Here is a 21,790-nt window from a genome sequence, read left to right as displayed (position 1 = left end):
ACAACATGTGACAGATCAGTCCTGGTGTAGTCTGACACTTCCTCTGCAACAAGTGACAGATCAGTCCTGGTGTATTCTGACACTTCCTCTACGACATGTGACAGATCAGTCCTGGTGTAGTCTGACACATCCTCTACAACATGTGATGGATCTGTCCTGGTGTAGTCTGACACTTCCTCTACAACATGTGATGGATCAGACCTGGTGTAGTCTGACACTTCCTCTGCAACATGTGACGGATCAGTCCTGGTGTAGTCTGACACTTCCTCTACAACATGTGACAGATCAGTCCTGGTGTAGTCTGACACTTCCTCTACAACATGTTATGGATCAGTCCTGGTGTAGTCTGACACTTCCTCTACAACATGTTACAGATCAGTCCTGGTGTAGTCTGACACTTCCTCTACAACATGTTACAGATCAGTCCTGGTGTAGTCTGACACTTCCTCTACAACATGTGACGGATCAGTCCTGGTGTAGTCTGACACTTCCTCTACAACATGTGACGGATCAGTCCTGGTGTAGTCTGACACTTCCTCTACAACATGTGACGGATCAGTCCTGGTGTAGTGTGACACTTCCTATACAACATGTAACGGATCAGTCCTGGTGTAGTCTGACACTTTCTTTTACAACATGTGACGGATAAGTCCTGGTGCAGCCTGACACTTCCTCTACAACATGTTACGGATCAGTCCTGGTGTAGCCTGACACTTCCTCTACAACATGTTTCAAATCAAACCTGGTGTAGTCTGACACTTCCAACAACATGTGACGGATCAGTCCTGGTGTAGTCTGACTGACATTTCCCTTCTACAAAATGTGACAGATCAGTCCTGGTGTAGTCTAACACTTCCTCGACAACATGTGACAGATCAGTCCTGGTGTAGTCTGACACTTCCTTTACAACATGTTACAGATCAGTCCTGGTGTAGTCTGACACTTCCTCTACAACATGTGACAGATCAGTCCTGGTGTAGTCTGACACTTCCTGTACAACATGTGACAGATCAGTCCTGGTGTAGTCTGACACTTCCTCTGCAACAAGTGACAGATCAGTCCTGGTGTAGTCTGACACTTCCTCTACAACATGTGACAGATCAGTCCTGGTGTAGTCTGACACTTCCTTTACAACATGTTACAGATCAGTCCTGGTGTAGTCTGATACTTCATCTGCAACATGTGACAAATCAGTCCTGGTGTAATCTAACTGACATATCCCTTCTACAACATGTGACAGATCAGTCCTGGTGTAGTCTGACTGACATTTCCTCTACAACTTGTTACGGATCAGTCCTGGTGTAGTCTAACACTTCCTCTACAACATGTTAAGGATCAGACCTGGTGTAGTCTGACACTTCCTCTACAACATGTTACGGATCAGTCCTGGTGTAGTCTGACATTTCCTCTACAACATGTTACAGATCAGACCTGGTGTAGTCTGACACTTGCTCTACAACATGTGACAGATCAGACCTGGTGTAGTCTGACACTTCCTCTACAACATGTGACAGATCAGACCTGGTGTAGTCTGACACTTCCTCTACAACATGTTACGGATCAGTCCTGGTGTAGTCTGACACTTCCTTTACAACATGTTACAGATCAGTCCTGGTGTAGTCTGACACTTCCTCTGCAACATGTGACAGATCAATCCTGGTGTAGTCTGACTGACATTTCCCTTCTACAACATGTGAAAGATCAGTCCTGGTGTAGTCTGACTGACATTTCCCTTCTACAACATGTGACAGATCAGTCCTGGTGTAGTCTGACATTTCCCTTCTACAACATGTTACGGATCAGTCCTGGTGTAGTCTGACACTTGCTCTACAACATGTGACAGATCAGACCTGGTGTAGTCTGACACTTCCTCTACAACATGTGACAGATCAGACCTGGTGTAGTCTGACACTTCCTCTACAACATGTTACGGATCAGTCCTGGTGTAGTCTGACACTTCCTCTACAACATGTGACGGATCAGTACTGGTGTAGTCTGACACTTCCTCTACAACATGTGACAGATCAGACCTGGTGTAGTCTGACACTTCCTCTACAACATGTGACAGATCAGACCTGGTGTAGTCTGACACTTCCTCTACAACATGTTACGGATCAGTCCTGGTGTAGTCTGACACTTCCTCTACAACATGTTACGGATCAGACCTGGTGTAGTCTGACACTTCCTCTACAACATGTTACGGATCAGTCCTGGTGTAGTCTGACACTTTCTCTACAACATGTTACGGATCAGACCTGGTGTAGTCTGACACTTCCTCTACAACATGTTACGGATCAGACCTGGTGTAGTCTGACACTTCCTCTACAACATGTTACGGATCAGTCCTGGTGTAGTCTGACACTTCCTCTACAACATGTGACGGATCAGTCCTGGTGTAGTCTGACACTTCCTCTTCAACATGTGATGGATCAGTCCTGGTGTAGTCTGACACTTCCTCTACAACATGTGACAGATCAGTCCTGGTGTAGTCTGACACTTCCTCTACAACTTGTTATGGATCAGTCCTGGTGTAGTCTGACACTTCCTCTACAACATGTAACGGATAAGTCCTGGTGTAGTCTGACACTTCCTCTACAACATGTGACAGATCAGTCCTGGTGTAGTCTGACACTTCCTCTACAACATGTGACAGATCAGTCCTGGTGTAGTCTGACACTTCCTCTACAACATGCTACGGATCAGTCCTGGTGTAGTCTGACACTTCCTCTACAACATGTGACGGATCAGTCCTGGTGTAGTCTGACACTTCCTATACAACAAGTGACGGATCAGCCCTGGTGTAGTCTGACACTTCCTTTTACAACATGTGACGGATCAGTCCTGGTGTAGCCTGACACTTCCTCTACAACATTTTACAAATCAGACCTGGTGTAGTCTGACAATTCCTTCTACAACATGTGATAGATCAGTACTGGTGTGGGCTGACACTTCCAACAACATGTGACGGATCAGCCCTGGTGTAGTCTGACACTTCCAACAACATGTGACGGATCAGTCCTGGTGTAGTCTGACTGACATTTCCCTTCTACAAAATGTGACAGATCAATCCTGGTGTAGTCTAACACTTCCTCTACAACATGTGACAGATCAGTCCTGGTGTAGTCTGACACTTCCTTTACAACATGTTACAGACCAGTCCTGGTGTAGTCTGACACTTCCTCTACAACATGTGACAGATCAGTCCTGGTGTAGTCTGACACTTCCTCTGCAACATGTGACAGATCAGTCCTGGTGTAGTCTGACACTTCCTCTGCAACAAGTGACAGACCAGTCCTGGTGTAGTCTGACACTTCCTCTACAACATGTGACAGATCAGTCCTGGTGTAGTCTGGCACTTCCTTTACAACATGTTACAGATCAGTCCTGGTGTAGTCTGACACTTCCTCTGCAACATGTGACAGATCAGTCCTGGTGTAATCTAACTGACATATCCCTTCTACAACATGTGACAGATCAGTCCTGGTGTAGTCTGACTGACATTTCCCTTCTACAACATGTGACAGATCAGTCCTGGTGTAGTCTGACTGACATTTCCTCTACAACATGTTACGGATCAGTCCTGGTGTAGTCTAACACTTCCTCTAAAACATGTTAAGGATCAGACCTGGTGTAGTCTGACACTTCCTCTACAACATGTTACAGATCAGACCTGGTGTAGTCTGACACTTCCTCTACAACATGTGACAGATCAGACCTGGTGTAGTCTGACACTTCCTCTACAACATGTGACAGATCAGACCTGGTGTAGTCTGACTGACATTTCCCTTCTACAACATGTGACAGATCAGTCCTGGTGTAGTCTGACACTTCCTCTACAACATGTGATGGATCAGTCCTGGTGTAGTCTGACACTTCCTCTACAACATGTTACGTATCAGTCCTGGTGTAGTCTGACTGATATTTCCCTTCTACAACATGTGACAGGTCAGTCCTGGTGTAGTCTGACACTTCCTCTACAACATGTGACGGATCAGTCCTGGTGTAGTCTGACACTTCCTCTACAACATGTGGTGGATCAGACCTGTTGTAGTCTGACACTTCCTCTACAACATGTGACGGATCAGTCCTGGTGTAGTCTGACACTTCCTCTACAACATGTGACAGATCAGTCCTGTTGTAGTCTGACACTTCCTCTACAACATGTGACAGATCAGTCCTGGTGTAGTCTGACACTTGCTCTGCAACAAGTGACAGATCAGTCCTGGTGTAGTCTGACACTTCATCTACAACATGTGATGGATCAGACCTGGTGTAGTCTGACACTTCCTCTACAACATGCGACAGATCAGACCTGGTGTAGTCTGACACTTCCTCTACAAGATGTGACGGATCAGTCCTAGTGTAGCCTCACACTTCCTCTACAACATGTGACAGATCAGTACTGGTGTAGTCTGACACCTCCTCTACAACATGTGATAGATCAGACCTGGTGTAATCTGACTGACATTTCCCTTCTACAACATGTGACAGATCAGTCCTGGTGTAGTCTGACACTTACTCTACAACATGTTAAGGATCAGACCTGGTGTAGTCTGACACTTCCTCTACAACATGTTACGGATCAGTCCTGGTGTAGTCTGACACTTCCTCTACAACATGTGACGGATCAGTCCTGGTGTAGTCTGCCACTTCCTCTACAACATGTTACAGATCAGACCTGGTGTAGTCTGACACTTCCTCTACAACATGTGACAGATCAGACCTGGTGTAGTCTGACACTTCCTCTACAACATGTTACGGATCAGTCCTGGTGTAGTCTGACACTTCCTTTACAACATGTTACAGATCAGTCTTGGTGTAGTCTGACACTTCCTCTGCAACATGTGACAGATCAATCCTGGTGTAGTCTAACTGACATTTCCCTTCTACAACATGTGACAGATCAGTCCTGGTGTAGTCTGACTGACATTTCCCTTCTACAACATGTGACAGATCAGTCCTGGTGTAGTCTGACATTTCCCTTCTACAACATGTTACGGATCAAACCTGGTGTAGTCTGACACTTCCTCTACAACATGTTAAGGATCAGTCCTGGTGTAGTCTGACACTTCCTCTACAACATGTGACGGATCAGTCCTGGTGTAGTCTGACACTTCCTCTACAACATGTTACAGATCAGACCTGGTTTAGTCTGACACTTCCTCTACAACATGTTACGGATCAGTCCTGGTGTAGTCTGACACTTCCTCTACAACATGTTACGGATCAGACCTGGTGTAGTCTGACACTTCCTCTTCAACATGTGACGGATCAGTCCTGGTGTAGTCTAGCACTTCCTCTACAACATGTGACAGATCAGTCCTGGTGTAGTCTGACACTTCCTCTACAACATGTTATGGATCAGTCCTGGTGTAGTCTGACACTTCCTCTACAACATGTGACAGATCAGTCCTGGTGTAGTCTGACACTTCCTCTACAACATGTGACAGATCAGTCCTGGTGTAGTCTGACACTTCCTCTACAATATGCTACGGATCAGTCCTGGTGTAGTCTGACACTTCCTATACAACATGTGACGGATCAGCCCTGGTGTAGTCTGACACTTCCTTCTACAACATGTGACAAATCAGCCTGGTGTAGTCTGACATTTCCTTTTACAATATGTGACGGATCAGTCCTGGTGTAGTCTGACACTTCCTTTTACAACATGTGACGGATCAGTACTGGTGTAGCCTGACACTTCCTCTACAACATGTTACAAATCAGACCTGGTGTAGTCTGACAGTTCCTTCTACAACATGTGATGGATCAGTACTGGTGTGGACTGACACTTACAACAACATGTGACGGATCAGCCCTGGTGTAGTCTGACACTTCCAACAACATGTGACGGATCAGTCCTGGTGTAGTCTGACTGACATTGCCCTTCTACAAAATGTGACAGATCAGTCCTGGTGTAGTCTAACACTTCCTCTACAACATGTGACAGATCAGTCCTGGTGTAGTCTGACACTTCCTTTACAACATGTTACAGATCAGTCCTGGTGTAGTCTGACACTTCCTCTACAACATGTGACAGATCAGTCCTGGTGTAGTCTGACACTTCCTCTACAACATGTGACAGATCAGTCCTGGTGTAGTCTGACACTTCCTCTGCAACAAGTGACAGATCAGTCCTGGTGTAGTCTGACACTTCCTCTACAACATGTGACAGATCAGTCCTGGTGTAGTCTGACACTTCCTTTACAACATGTTACAGATCAGTCCTGGTGTAGTCTGACACTTCCTCTGCAACATGTGACAGATCAGTCCTGGTGTAATCTAACTGACATATCCCTTCTACAACATGTGACAGATCAGTCCTGGTGTAGTCTGACTGACATTTCCCTTCTACAACATGTGACAGATCAGTCCTGGTGTAGTCTGACTGACATTTCCTCTACAACATGTTACGGATCAGTCCTGGTGTAGTCTGACACTTCCTCTGCAACAAGTGACAGATCAGTCCTGGTGTAGTCAGACACTTCATCGACAACATGTGATGGATCAGACCTGGTGTAGTCTGACACTTGCTCTGCAACATGTGACAGATCAGACCTGGTGTAGTCTGACACTTCCTCTACAAGATGTGACGGATCAGTCCTGGTGTAGCCTGACACTTCCTCTACAACATGTGACAGATCAGTACTGGTGTAGTCTGACACCTCCTCTACAACATGTGATAGATCAGACCTGGTGTAGTCTGACATTTCCCTTCAACAACATGTTACGGATCAGTCCTGGTGTAGTCTGACACTTCCTCTACAACATGTTAAGGATCAGACCTGGTGTAGTCTGACACTTCCTCTACAACATGTTACGGATCAGTCCTGGTGTAGTCTGACACGTCCTCTACAACATGTGACGGATCAGTCCTGGTGTAGTCTGACACTTCCTCTACAACATGTTACAGATCAGTCCTGGTGTAGTCTGACACTTCCTCTACAACATGTGACAGATCAGTCCTGGTGTAGTCTGACACTTCCTTTACAACATGTTACAGATCAGTCCTGGTGTAGTCTGACACTTCCTCTACAACATGTGACAGATCAGTCCTGGTGTAGTCTGACACTTCCTCTACAACATGTGACAGATCAGTCCTGGTGTAGTCTGACACTTCCTCTGCAACAAGTGACAGATCAGTCCTGGTGTAGTCTGACACTTCCTCTACAACATGTGACAGATCAGTCCTGGTGTAGTCTGACACTTCCTTTACAACATGTTACAGATCAGTCCTGGTGTAGTCTGACACTTCCTCTGCAACATGTGACAGATCAGTCCTGGTGTAATCTAACTGACATATCCCTTCTACAACACGTGACAGATCAGTCCTGGTGTAGTCTGACTGACATTTCCCTTCTACAACATGTGACAGATCAGTCCTGGTGTAGTCTGACTGACATTTCCTCTACAACATGTTACGGATCAGTCCTGGTGTAGTCTGACACTTCCTCTGCAACAAGTGACAGATCAGTCCTGGTGTAGTCAGACACTTCATCTACAACATGTGATGGATCAGACCTGGTGTAGTCTGACACTTGCTCTGCAACATGTGACAGATCAGACCTGGTGTAGTCTGACACTTCCTCTACAAGACGTGACGGATCAGTCCTGGTGTAGCCTGACACTTCCTCTACAAGATGTGACAGATCAGTACTGGTGTAGTCTGACACCTCCTCTACAACATGTGATAGATCAGACCTGGTGTAGTCTGACATTTCCCTTCAACAACATGTTACGGATCAGTCCTGGTGTAGTCTGACACTTCCTCTACAACATGTTAAGGATCAGACCTGGTGTAGTCTGACACTTCCTCTACAACATGTTACGGATCAGTCCTGGTGAAGTCTGACACGTCCTCTACAACATGTGACGGATCAGTCCTGGTGTAGTCTGACACTTCCTCTACAACATGTTACAGATCAGACCTGGTGTAGTCTGACACTTCCTCTACAACATGTGACAGATCAGACCTGGTGTAGTCTGACACTTCCTCTACAACATGTTACGGATCAGTCCTGGTGTAGTCTGACACTTCCTTTACAACCTTTACAACATGTTACAGATCAGTCCTGGTGTAGTCTGACACTTCCTCTGCAACATGTGACAGATCAATCCTGGTGTAGTCTAACTGACATTTCCCTTCTACAACATGTGACAGATCAGTCCTGGTGTAGTCTGACTGACATTTCCCTTCTACAACATGTGACAGATCAGTCCTGGTGTAGTCTGACTGACATTTCCCTTCTACAACACGTGACAGATCAGTCCTGGTGTAGTCTGACATTTCCCTTCTACAACATGTTACGGATCAGACCTGGTGTAGTCTGACATTTCCTCCACAACATGTTACGGATCAGTCCTGGTGTAATCTGACACTTCCTCTACAACATGTGATGGATCAGTCCTGGTGTAGTCTGACACTTCCTCTACAACATGTTACAGATCAGACCTGGTGTAGTCTGACACTTCCTCTACAACAAGTTACAGATCAGTCCTGGTGTAGTCTGACACTTCCTCTACTACATGTTACGGATCAGTCCTGGTGTGGTCTGACACTTCCTCTACAACATGTGACAGATTAGTCCTGGTGTAGTCTGACACTTCCTCTACAACATGTAATGGATCAGTCCTGGTGTAGTCTGACACTTCCTCTACACCATGTGATGGATCAGTCCTGGTGTAGTCTGACACTTCCTCTACAAGGTGTAATGGATCAGACCTGGTGTAGTCTGAAACTTCCTCTACAACATGTGACGGATCAGTCCTGGTGTAGTCTGACACTTCCTCTACAACATGTGACGGATCAGTCCTGGTGTAGTCTGACACTTCCTCTACAACATGTTACAGATCAGTCCTGTTGTAGTCTGACACTTCCTCTACAACATGTTACGGATCAGTCCTGGTGTAGTCTGACACTTCCTCTACAACATGTTACGGATCAGTCCTGGTGTAGTCTGACTGACATTTCCCTTCTACAACATGTGACTGATCAGTCTTGGTGTAGTCTGACACTTCCTCTACAAGATGTGACGTATCAGTCCTGGTGTAGTCTGACACTTCCTCTACAACATGCGACGTATCAGTCCTGGTGTAGTCTGACACTTCCTCTACAACATGTGACAGATCAGTACTGGTGTAGTCTGACACTTCCTCTGCAACAAGTGACAGATCAGTCCTGATGTAGTCTGACACTTCCTCTACAACATGTTACAGATCAGTCCTGGTGTAGTCTGACACTTCCTCTGCAACAAGTGACAGATCAGTCCTGGTGTAGTCTGACACTTCCTCTGCAACAAGTGACAGATCAGTCCTGGTGTAGTCTGACACTTCCTCTACAACATGTGATGGATCTGTCCTGGTGTAGTCTGACTCTTCCTCTACAAGATGTGACAGATCAGTCCTGGTGTAGTCTGACACTTCCTCTACAACATGTGACAGATCAGTCCTGGTGTAGTCTGACACTTCCTCTACAACATGTTACGGATCAGTCCTGGTGAAGTCTGACACTTCCTCTACAACATGTTACAGATCAGTCCTGGTGTAGTCTGACACTTCCTTTATAACATGTGACAGATCAGTCCTGGTGTAGTCTGACACTTCCTCTACAACATGTTATGGATCAGTCCTGGTATAGTCTGACACTTCCTCTACAACATGTGACGGATCAGTCCTGGTGTAGTCTGACACTTCCTCTACAACATGTTATGGATCAGTCCTGGTGTAGTCTGACACTTCCTCTACAACATGTGACAGATCAGTCCTGGTGTAGTCTGACACTTCCTCTACAACATGTGACAGATCAGTCCTGGTGTAGTCTGACACTTCCTCTACAACATGTGACAGATCAGTCCTGGTGTAGTCTGACACTTCCTCTACAACATGTGACAGATCAGTCCTGGTGTAGTCTGACACTTCCTCTACAACATGTTACGGATCAGTCCTGGTGTAGTCTGACACTTCCTCTACAACATGTTACAGATCAGTCCTGGTGTAGTCTGACACTTCCTTTATAACATCTGACAGATCAGTCCTGGTGTAGTCTGACACTTCCTCTACAACATGTTATGGATCAGTCCTGGTGTAGTCTGACACTTCCTCTACAACATGTGACGGATCAGTCCTGGTGTAGTCTGACACTTCCTCTACAACATGTGACGGATCAGTCCTGGTGTAGTCTGACACTTCCTCTACAAGATGTGACAGATCAGTCCTGGTGTAGTCTGACACTTCCTCTACAAGATGTGACAGATCAGTCCTGGTGTAGTCTGACACTTCCTCTACAACATGTGAGGGATCAGTCCTGGTGTAGTCTGACACTTCCTCTACAACATGTGACAGATCAGTCCTCGTGTAGTCTGACACTTCCTCTACAACATGTGACAGATCAGTCCTGGTGTAGTCTGACACTTCCTCTACAACATGTGACAGATCAGTAATGGTGCAGTCTGACACTTCCTCTACAACATGTGACAGATCAGTCCTGGTGTAGTCTGACACTTCCTCTACAACATGTGACAGATCAGTCCTGGTGTAGTCTGACACTTCCTCTACAACATGTGACAGATCAGTCCTGGTGTAGTCTGACACTTCCTCTACAACATGTGACAGATCAGTCCTGGTGTAGTCTGACACTTCCTCTACAACATGTTACAGATCAGTCCTGGTGTAGTCTGACACTTCCTCTACAACATGTGACAGATCAGACCTGGTGTAGTCTGACACTTCCTCTACTACATGTTACGGATCAGTCCTGGTGTAGTCTGACACTTCCTCTACAACATGTAATGGATCAGTCCTGGTGTAGTCTGACACTTCCTCTACAACATGTTATGGATCAGTCCTGGTGTAGTCTGTCTGACATTTCCCTTCTACAACATGTGACAGATCAGTCCTGGTGTAGTCTGACACTTCCTCTACAACATGTGATGGATCAGTCCTGGTGTAGTCTGACACTTCCTCTACAAGACGTAATGGATCAGACCTGGTGTAGTCTGAAACTTCCTCTACAAGATGTGACGGATCAGTCCTGATGTAGTCTGACACTTCCTCTACAACATGTGACGGATCAGTCCTGGTGTAGTCTGACACTTCCTCTACAACATGTGACAGATCAGTCCTGGTGTAGTCTGACACTTCCTCTACAACATATGACAGATCAGTCCTGGTGTAGTCTGACACTTCCTCTACAACATGTGACAGATCAGTCCTGGTGTAGTCTGACACTTCCTCTACAACATGTTACGGATCAGTCCTGGTGTAGTCTGACACTTCCTCTACAACATGTTACAGATCAGTCCTGGTGTAGTCTGACACTTCCTTTATAACATCTGACAGATCAGTCCTGGTGTAGTCTGACACTTCCTCTACAACATGTTATGGATCAGTCCTGGTGTAGTCTGACACTTCCTCTACAACATGTGACGGATCAGTCCTGGTGTAGTCTGACACTTCCTCTACAACATGTTATGGATCAGTCCTGGTGTAGTCTGACACTTCCTCTACAACATGTGACAGATCAGTCCTGGTGTAGTCTGACACTTCCTCTACAACATGTGACAGATCAGTCCTGGTGTATTCTGACACTTCCTCTACAACATGTGACAGATCAGTCCTGGTGTAGTCTGACACTTCCTCTACAACATGTGACAGATGAGTCCTGGTGTAGTCTGACACTTCCTCTACAACATGTGACAGATCAGTCCTGGTGAAGTCTGACACTTCCTCTACAAGATGTGACAGATCAGTCCTGGTGTAGTCTGACACTTCCTCTACAAGATGTGACAGATCAGTCCTGGTGTAGTCTGACACTTCCTCTACAACATGTGAGGGATCAGTCCTGGTGTAGTCTGACACTTCCTCTACAACATGTGACAGATCAGTCCTCGTGTAGTCTGACACTTCCTCTACAACATGTGACAGATCAGTCCTGGTGTAGTCTGACACTTCCTCTACAACATGTGACAGATCAGTCCTGGTGTAGTCTGACACTTCCTCTACAACATGTGACAGATCAGTCCTGGTGTAGTCTGACACTTCCTCTACAACATGTGACAGATCAGTCCTGGTGTAGTCTGACACTTCCTCTACAACATGTGACAGATCAGTCCTGGTGTAGTCTGACACTTCCTCTACAACATGTGACAGATCAGTCCTGGTGTAGTCTGACACTTCCTCTACAACATGTTACAGATCAGTCCTGGTGTAGTCTGACACTTCCTCTACAACATGTGACAGATCAGACCTGGTGTAGTATGACACTTCCTCTACTACATGTTACGGATCAGTCCTGGTGTAGTCTGACACTTCCTCTACAACATGTGACAGATTAGTCCTGGTGTAGTCTGACACTTCCTCTACAACATGTAATGGATCAGTCCTGGTGTAGTCTGACACTTCCTCTACAACATGTTATGGATCAGTCCTGGAGTAGTCTGACTGACATTTCCCTTCTACAACATGTGACAGATCAGTCCTGGTGTAGTCTGACACTTCCTCTACAACATGTGATGGATCAGTCCTGGTGTAGTCTGACACTTCCTCTACAAGATGTAATGGATCAGACCTGGTGTAGTCTGAAACTTCCTCTACAAGATGTGACGGATCAGTCCTGATGTAGTCTGACACTTCCTCTACAACATGTGACGGATCAGTCCTGGTGTAGTCTGACACTTACTCTACAACATGTGACGGACCAGTCCTGGTGTAGTCTGACACTTCCTCTACAACATGTGACAGATCAGTCCTGTTGTAGTCTGACACTTCCTCTACAACATGTTACGGATCAGTCCTGGTGTAGTCTGACACTTCCTCTACAACATGTTACGGATCAGTCCTGGTGTAGTCTGACTGACATTTCCCTTCTACAACATGTGACTGATCAGTCCTGGTGTAGTCTGACACTTCCTCTACAAGATGTGACGTATCAGTCCTGGTGTAGTTTGACACTACCTCTACAACATGTGACGTATCAGTCCTGGTGTAGTCTGACACTTCCTCTACAACATGTGACAGATCAGTCCTGGTGTAGTCTGACACTTCCTCTACAACATGTGACAGATCAGTCCTGGTGTAGTCTGACACTTCCTCTGCAACAAGTGCAGATCAGTCCTGATGTAGTCTGACACTTCCTCTACAACATGTTACAGATCAGTCCTGGTGTAGTCTGACACTTCCTCTGCAACAAGTGACAGATCAGTCCTGGTGTAGTCTGACACTTCCTCTACAACATGTGACGGATCTGTCCTGGTGTAGTCTGACACTTCCTCTACAACATGTGATGGATCAGACCTGGTGTAGTCTGACACTTCCTCTACAACATGTGATGGATCAGACCTGTTGTAGTCTGACACTTCCTCTGCAACATGTGATGGATCAGTCCTGGTGTAGTCTGACACTTCCTCTACAAGATGTGACAGATCAGTCCTGGTGTAGTCTGACACTTCCTCTACAAGATGTGACAGATCAGTCCTGGTGTAGTCTGACACTTCCTCTACAACATGTTACGGATCAGTCCTGGTGTAGTCTGACACTTCCTCTACAACATGTTACAGATCAGTCCTGGTGTAGTCTGACACTTCCTTTATAACATGTGACAGATCAGTCCTGGTGTAGTCTGACACTTCCTCTACAACATGTTATGGATCAGTCCTGGTGTAGTCTGACACTTCCTCTACAACATGTGACGGATCAGTCCTGGTGTAGTCTGACACTTCCTCTCCAACATGTTATGGATCAGTCCTGGTGTAGTCTGACACTTCCTCTACAACATGTCACGGATCAGTCCTGGTGTAGTCTGACACTGCCTCTACAACATGTTACAGATCAGTCCTGGTGTAGTCTGACACTTCCTTTATAACATGTGACGGATCAGTCCTGGTGTAGTCTGACACTTCCTCTACAACATGTGACAGATCAGTCCTGGTGTAGTCTGACACTTCCTCTACAACATGTGACAGATCAGTCCTGGTGTAGTCTGACACTTCCTCTACAACATGTGACAGATCAGTCCTGGTGTAGTCTGACACTTCCTCTACAACATGTGACAGATCAGTCCTGGTGTAGTCTGACACTTCCTCTACAACATGTGACAGATCAGTCCTGGTGTAGTCTGACACTTCCTCTACAACATGTGACAGATCAGTCCTGGTGTAGTCTGACACTTCCTCTACAACATGTGACAGATCAGTCCTGGTGTAGTCTGACACTTCCACTACAACATGTGACAGATCAGTCCTGGTGTAGTCTGACACTTCCTCTACAAGATGTGACAGATCAGTCCTGGTGTAGTCTGACACTTCCTCTACAACATGTGACGGATCAGTCCTGGTGTAGTCTGACACTTCCTCTACAACATGTGACAGATCAGTCCTGGTGTAGTCTGACACTTCCTCTACAACATGTGACAGATCAGTCCTGGTGTAGTCTGACACTTCCTCTACAACATGTGACAGATCAGTCCTGGTGTAGTCTGACACTTCCTCTACAAGATGTGACAGATCAGTCCTGGTGTAGTCTGACACTTCCTCTACAAGATGTGACAGATCAGTCCTGGTGTAGTCTGACACTTCCTCTCCAACATGTGACAGATCAGTCCTGGTGTAGTCTGACACTTCCTCTACAACATGTGACAGATCAGACCTGGTGTAGTCTGACACTTCCTCTACAACATGTTACGGATCAGTCCTGGTGTAGTCTGACACTTCCTCTACAACATGTTACGGATCAGACCTGGTGTAGTCTGACACTTCCTCTACAACTTGTTACGGACCAGTCCTGGTGTAGTCTGACACTTCCTCTACTACATGTTACGGATCAGTCCTGGTGTAGTCTGACACTTCCTCTACAACATGTGACAGATTAGTCCTGGTGTAGTCTGACACTTCCTCTACAACATGTAATGGATCAGTCCTGGTGTAGTCTGACACTTCCTCTACAACATGTTATGGATCAGTCCTGGTGTAGTCTGACTGACATTTCCCTTCTACAACATGTGACAGATCAGTCCTGGTGTAGTCTGACACTTCCTCTACAACATGTGATGGATCAGTCCTGGTGTAGTCTGACACTTCCTCTACAAGATGTAATGGATCAGACCTGGTGTAGTCTGAAACTTCCTCTACAAGATGTGACGGATCAGTCCTGGTGTAGTCTGACACTTCCTTTACAACATGTGACGGATCAGTCCTGGTGTAGTCTGACACTTCCTCTACAACATGTGACGGATCAGTCCTGTTGTAGTCTGACACCTCCTCTACAACATGTTACGGATCAGTCCTGGTGTAGTCTGACTGACATTTCCCTTCTACAACATGTGACTGATCAGTCCTGGTGTAGTCTGACACTTCCTCTACAAGATGTGACGTATCAGTCCTGGTGTAGTCTGACACTTCCTCTACAAGATGTGACGTATCAGTCCTGGTGTAGTCTGACACTTCCTCTACAACATGTGACAGATCAGTCCTGGTGTAGTCTGACACTTCCTCTACAACATGTTATGGATCAGTCCTGGTGTAGTCTGACACTTCCTCTACAACATGTGACAGATCAGTCCTGGTGTAGTCTGACACTTCCTCTACAACATGTGACAGATCAGTCCTGGTGTAGTCTGACACTTCCTCTACAACATGTGACAGATCAGTCCTGGTGTAGTCTGACATTTCCTCTACAACATGTGACAGATCAGTCCTGGTGTAGTCTGACACTTCCTCTACAACATGTGACAGATCAGTCCTGGTGTAGTCTGACACTTCCTCTACAACATGTGACACATCAGTCCTGGTGTAGTCTGACACTTCCTATACAACATGTGACAGATCAGTTCTGGTGTAGTCTGACACTTCCTCTACAAGATGTGACAGATCAGTTCTGGTGTAGTCTGACACTTCCTCTACAACATGTGACAGATCAGACCTGGTGTAGTCTGACACTTCCTCTACAACATGTTACGGATCAGTCCTGGTGTAGTCTGACACTTCCTCTACAACATGTTACGGATCAGACCTGGTGTAGTCTGACACTTTCTCTACAACATGTTACGGATCAGTCCTGGTGTAGTCTGACACTTCCTCTACTACATGTTACGGATCAGTCCTGGTGTAGTCTGACACTTCCTCTACAACATGTGACAGATTAGTCCTGGTGTAGTCTGACACTTCCTCTACAACATGTGACAGATCAGTCCTGGTGTAGTCTGACACTTCCTCTACAACATGTTATGGATCAGTCCTGGTGTAGTCTGACTGACATTTCCCTTCTACAACATGTGACAGATCAGTCCTGGTGTAGTCTGACACTTCCTCTACAAGATGTAATGGATCAGACCTGGTGTAGTCTGAAACTTCCTCTACAAGATGTGACGGATCAGTCCTGGTGTAGTCTGACACTTCCTCTACAAGATGTGACAGATCAGTCCTGGTGTAGTCTGACACTTCCTCTACAAGATGTGACAGATCAGTCCTGGTGTAGTCTGACACTTCCTCTACAACATGTTACGGATCAGTCCTGGTGTAGTCTGACACTTCCTCTACAACATGTTACAGATCAGTCCTGGTGTAGTCTGACACTTCCTTTATAACATGTGACAGATCAGTCCTGGTGTAGTCTGACACTTCCTCTACAACATGTTATGGATCAGTCCTGGTGTAGTCTGACACTTCCTCTACAACATGTGACGGATCAGTCCTGGTGTAGTCTGACACTTCCTCTCCAACATGTTATGGATCAGTCCTGGTGTAGTCTGACACTTCCTCTACAACATGTCACGGATCAGTGCTGGTGTAGTCTGACACTGCCTCTACAACATGTTACAGATCAGTCCTGGTGTAGTCTGACACTTCCTTTATAACATGTGACGGATCAGTCCTGGTGTAGTCTGACACTTCCTCTACAACATGTGACAGATCAGTCCTGGTGTAGTCTGACACTTCCTCTACAACACGTGACAGATCAGTCCTGGTGTAGTCTGACACTTCCTCTACAACATGTGACAGATCAGTCCTGGTGTAGTCTGACACTTCCTCTACAACATGTGATGGATCTGTCCTGGTGTAGTCTGACACTTCCTCTGCAACATGTGACGGATCAGTCCTGGTGTAGTCTGACACTTCCTCTACAAGATGTGACAGATCAGTCCTGGTGTAGTCTTTCACTTCCTCTACAACATGTGACAGATCAGTCCTGGTGTAGTCTGACACTTCCTCTACAACATGTTATGGATCAGTCCTGGTGTAGTCTGACACTTCCTTTATAACATGTGACAGATCAGTCCTGGTGTAGTCTGACACTTCCTCTACAACATGTTACGGATCAGTCCTGGTGTAGTCTGACACTTCCTCTACAACATGTTATGGATCAGTCCTGGTGTAGTCTGACACTTCCTCTACAACATGTTATGGATCAGTCCTGGTGTAGTCTGACACTTCCTCTACAACATGTGACAGATCAGTCCTGGTGTAGTCTGACACTTCCTCTACAACATGTGACAGATCAGTCCTGGTGTAGTCTAACACTTCCTCTACAACATGTGACAGATCAGTCCTGGTGTAGTCTGACACTTCCTCTACAACATGTGACAGATCAGTCCTGGTGTAGTCTGACACTTCCTCTATAACATGTGACAGATCAGTCCTGGTGTAGTCTGACACTTCCTCTACAACATGTGACAGATCAGTCCTGGTGTAGTCTGACACTTCCTCTACAACATGTGACAGATCAGTCCTGGTGTAATCTGACACTTCCTCTACAACATGTGACAGATCAGTCCTGGTGTAGTCTGACACTTCCTCTACAACATGTGACAGATCAGTCCTGGTGTAGTCTGACACTTCCTCTACAACATTTGACAGATCAGTCCTGGTGTAGTCTGACACTTCCTCTACAACATGTAACAGATCAGTCCTGGTGTAGCCTGACACTTTCTTTACAACATGTTACGGATCAGTCCTGGTGTAGTCTGACACTTCCTCTACAACATGTGACAGATCAGTCCTGGTGTAGTCTGACACTTCCTCTACAACATGTGACGGATCAGTCCTGGTGTAGTCTGACACTTCCTCTACAACATGTGATGGATCAGTCCTGGTGTAGCCTGACACCTTCTTTACAACATGTTACGGATCAGTCCTGGTGTAGTCTGACACTTCCTCTACAACATGTGACAGATCAGTCCTGGTGTAGTCTGACACTTCCTCTACAACATGTGACAGATCAGTCCTGGTGTAGTCTGACACTTCCTCTACAACATGTGACGGATCAGTCCTGGTGTAGTCTGACACTTCCACTACAACATGTGATGGATCAGTCCTGGTGTAGCCTGACACTTTCTTTACAACATGTTACGGATCAGTCCTGGTGTAGTCTGACACTTCCTCTACAACATGTGACAGATCAGTCCTGGTGTAGTCTGACACTTCCTCTACAACATGTGACAGATCAGTCCTGGTGTAGTCTGACACTTCCTCTACAACATGTGACAGATCAGTCCTGGTGTAGTCTGACACTTCCTCTATAACATGTGACAGATCAGTCCTGGTGTAGTCTGACACTTCCTCTACAACATGTGACAGATCAGTCCTGGTGTAGTCTGACACTTCCTCTATAACATGTGACAGATCAGTCCTGGTGTAGTCTGACACTTCCTCTATAACATGTGATGGATCAGTCCTGGTGTAGTCTGACACTTCCTCTACAACATGTGACAGATCAGTCCTGGTGTAGTCTGACACTTCCTCTACAGCATGTGACAGATCAGTCCTGGTGTAGTCTGACACTTCCTCTATAACATGTGACGGATCAGTCCTGGTGTAGTCTGACACTTCCTCTACAACATGTGACGGATCAGTCCTGGTGTAGTCTGACTGACATTTCCCTTCTACAACATGTGACAGATCAGTCCTGGTGTAGTCTGACTGACATTTCCCTTCTACAGCATATGACGGATCAGTCCTGGTGTAGTCTGACACTTCCTCTACAACATGTGATGGATCAGTCCTGGTGTAGCCTGACACTTTCTTTACAACATGTTACGGATCAGTCCTGGTGTAGTCTGACACTTCCTCTACAACATGTGACAGATCAGTCCTGGTGTAGTCTGACTGACATTTCCCTTCTACAGCATATGACAGATCAGCCCTACCGTTTTATGACTATGATTGAAGTGAGGGCACCATTTTCAGCTCCACAGATAAAGTCCAAGGTCATGGAAAGAGAACAATAATAACAAATATGAATATAAGATAATACAAGTGAGAAGTTAGTACAAGTGCAGCAGGTGGGACACCGCCTCTCCCCACAGGAAGGTGCAGACACCTGACAGCCCCCTGGACAGCGCACTCTAGTCCTGCACTACGGCCGTTACCATGACAACTTGTCGCCGTCCCCTATACACAGCGCAGCAGCACACGGACATGTCTGTTACTTACAGCTCCCAGCAATATGTCTGCTGTCTGTGCTCTCAGTTCTGTAAGATCTGGAAAGACTAGGCAGCGGCTGTCACACACGCCCACAATGCACCGCGGCCCGCGGCGTCACATCCCATCTTGCCCTGTGCAGTGAGGCGGCGGCTGCCTGACAGGAATGTTCCACGGTGAGGAGCGCTCGGTGCGTCCGTCACTGCCAGCGGCGCGGATGTAACGCTCGTCTCCATTGGTGCAGCCCTTGTTGCTAACACACCAGGTTCCGTGCCATTGGCCGCCTCACGTTCTGCCTGGTGTCTATGGGGGCGCAGCCGGCTCCATGTGTCCTCTGTGCACAGACAGCGGTTCTCTGTGTACTGCATAGTCCCTGTATAGCAGAAGCCATGCTGGGTATAGTGACCTGTAGGGGGCGTCTCACCAGTGCTTACCGAGTACAGGTGCTCTACAAGCCTGCCGCCTGCTGATGGCCCATGCTGCTGCAGACCCCCAGAGGTATAGCTGAGAGGGGATTCCCAGCTGCAGAGGCCGCCATGCATCCATAGGGCAGGTGATATGTGGTCAGCCTGTGGTGACTGTTAGGACGGGCCATATGACGACCACAAGACGGGCCATATGACGACCACAAGACGGGCCATATGACGACCACAGGACGGGCCATATGACGACCATAGGACGGGCCATATGACCACCATAGGACAGGCCATATGACCACCATAGGACGGGCCATATGACGACAGCAAGACGGGCCGTATGACGACCACAGGACTGGCTGTATGACCACTATAGGACGGGCCGTATGACCACCATAGGACAGGCCATATGACCACCATAGGACGGGCCATATGACCACCATAGGACGGGCCATATGACGACCACAAGACGGGCCATATGACCACCAAAGAACAGGCCATATGACGACCACAAGACGGGCTATATGACCACCATAGGACGGGCCATATGACGACCACAGGAGGGGCCATATGACCACCATAGAACAGGCCATATGACGACCACAAGACGGGCTGTATGACCACCATAGGACGGGCCGTATGACCACCATAGGACGGGCCATATGACCACCATAGGATGGGCCATATGACGACCACAGGACGGGCCGTATGACAACCACAAGACGGGCCGTATGACCACCATAGGACGGGCCATATGACGACCACAGGACGGGCAATATGACGACAACAAGACGGGCCGTATGACGACCACAGGACTGGCCATATGACCACCATAGAACGGGCCGTATGACCACTATAGGACGGGCCATATGATGACCACAGGACGGGCCATATGACCACCATAGAACAGGCCATATGACGACCACAAGACGGGCTATATGACCACCATAGGACGGGCCATATGACGACCACAGGAGGGGCCATATGACGACCACAGGACGGGCCATATGACCACCATAGAACAGGCCATATGACGACCACAAGACGGGCTGTATGACCACCATAGGAGGGGCCGTATGACCACCATAGGATGGGCCATATGACCACCATAGGATGGGCCATTTGACGACCATAGGACGGGCCATATGACGACCATAGGACAGGCCATATGAAGACCACAGGACCGCCCATATGACGACTATAGGACGGGCCATATGACGACCACAGGACGGGCCATATGACGACCACAGGACGGGCCATATGACAACCATAGGACGACCACAGGACGGGCCCTATGACGACCATAGGATGGGCCATATGACGGCCATAGGACAGGCCATGTATCCTTAGGACAGGTGATATGTGGTCAGCCTGTGGTGACTGTTAGGACAGGCCATATGACAGCCACAGGACGGGCCATATGATCACCATAGGACGGGCCATATGACGACCATAGAACAGGCCATATGATGACCACAAGACGGGCCGTATGACCACCACAGGACGGGCCATATGACGGCCATAGGACAGGCCATGTATCCATAGGACAGGTGATATGTGGTCAGCCTGTGGTGACAGATAGGACGGGCCATATGACCACCATAGAACAGGCCATATGACGACCACAAGACGGGCTATATGACCACCATAGGATGGGCCATATGACGACCACAGGAGGGGCCATATGACGACCACAGGACGGGCCATATGACGACCATAGGACAGGCCATATGACGACCACAAGATGGGCTATATGACCACCATAGGACGGGCCATATGACGACCACAGGACGGGCCATATGACCACCATAGAACAGGCCATATGACGACCACAAGATGGGCCATATGACGACCACAGGACGGGCCATATGACCACCATAGGACGGGCCACAGGACGGGACATATGACGACCATAGGACAGGCCATGTATCCATAGGACAGGTGATATGTGGTCAGCCTGTGGTG

General features: G+C 47.2%; 1 protein-coding gene across 3 annotated transcripts in view; it reads right to left on the bottom strand.

The window, feature by feature from the left end:
- MACROH2A1 (macroH2A.1 histone) overlaps positions 1–19,621 on the bottom strand; it is a 196,444-nt gene extending 176,823 nt beyond the window's left edge. Inside the window, exon 1 of one of the 3 annotated variants that reach the window (XM_073649541.1) lies at positions 19,422–19,621. The gene's annotated coding sequence lies outside the window, so the exon portion shown is untranslated. The remainder of the gene's footprint in view (positions 1–19,421) is intronic. The other 2 variants (XM_073649539.1, XM_073649540.1) reach the window with 2 other exon arrangements.
- Positions 19,622–21,790: the final 2,169 nt, after the last annotated feature.

This window comes from Phyllobates terribilis, unplaced genomic scaffold (assembly GCF_046119375.1).
Source record: "Phyllobates terribilis strain yellow unplaced genomic scaffold, ASM4611937v1 Scaffold_10__3_contigs__length_209671492, whole genome shotgun sequence".
NCBI classification, from domain to species: Eukaryota; Metazoa; Chordata; class Amphibia; order Anura; family Dendrobatidae; genus Phyllobates; species Phyllobates terribilis.
This window is presented reverse-complemented; position numbering and strand designations above follow the sequence as displayed.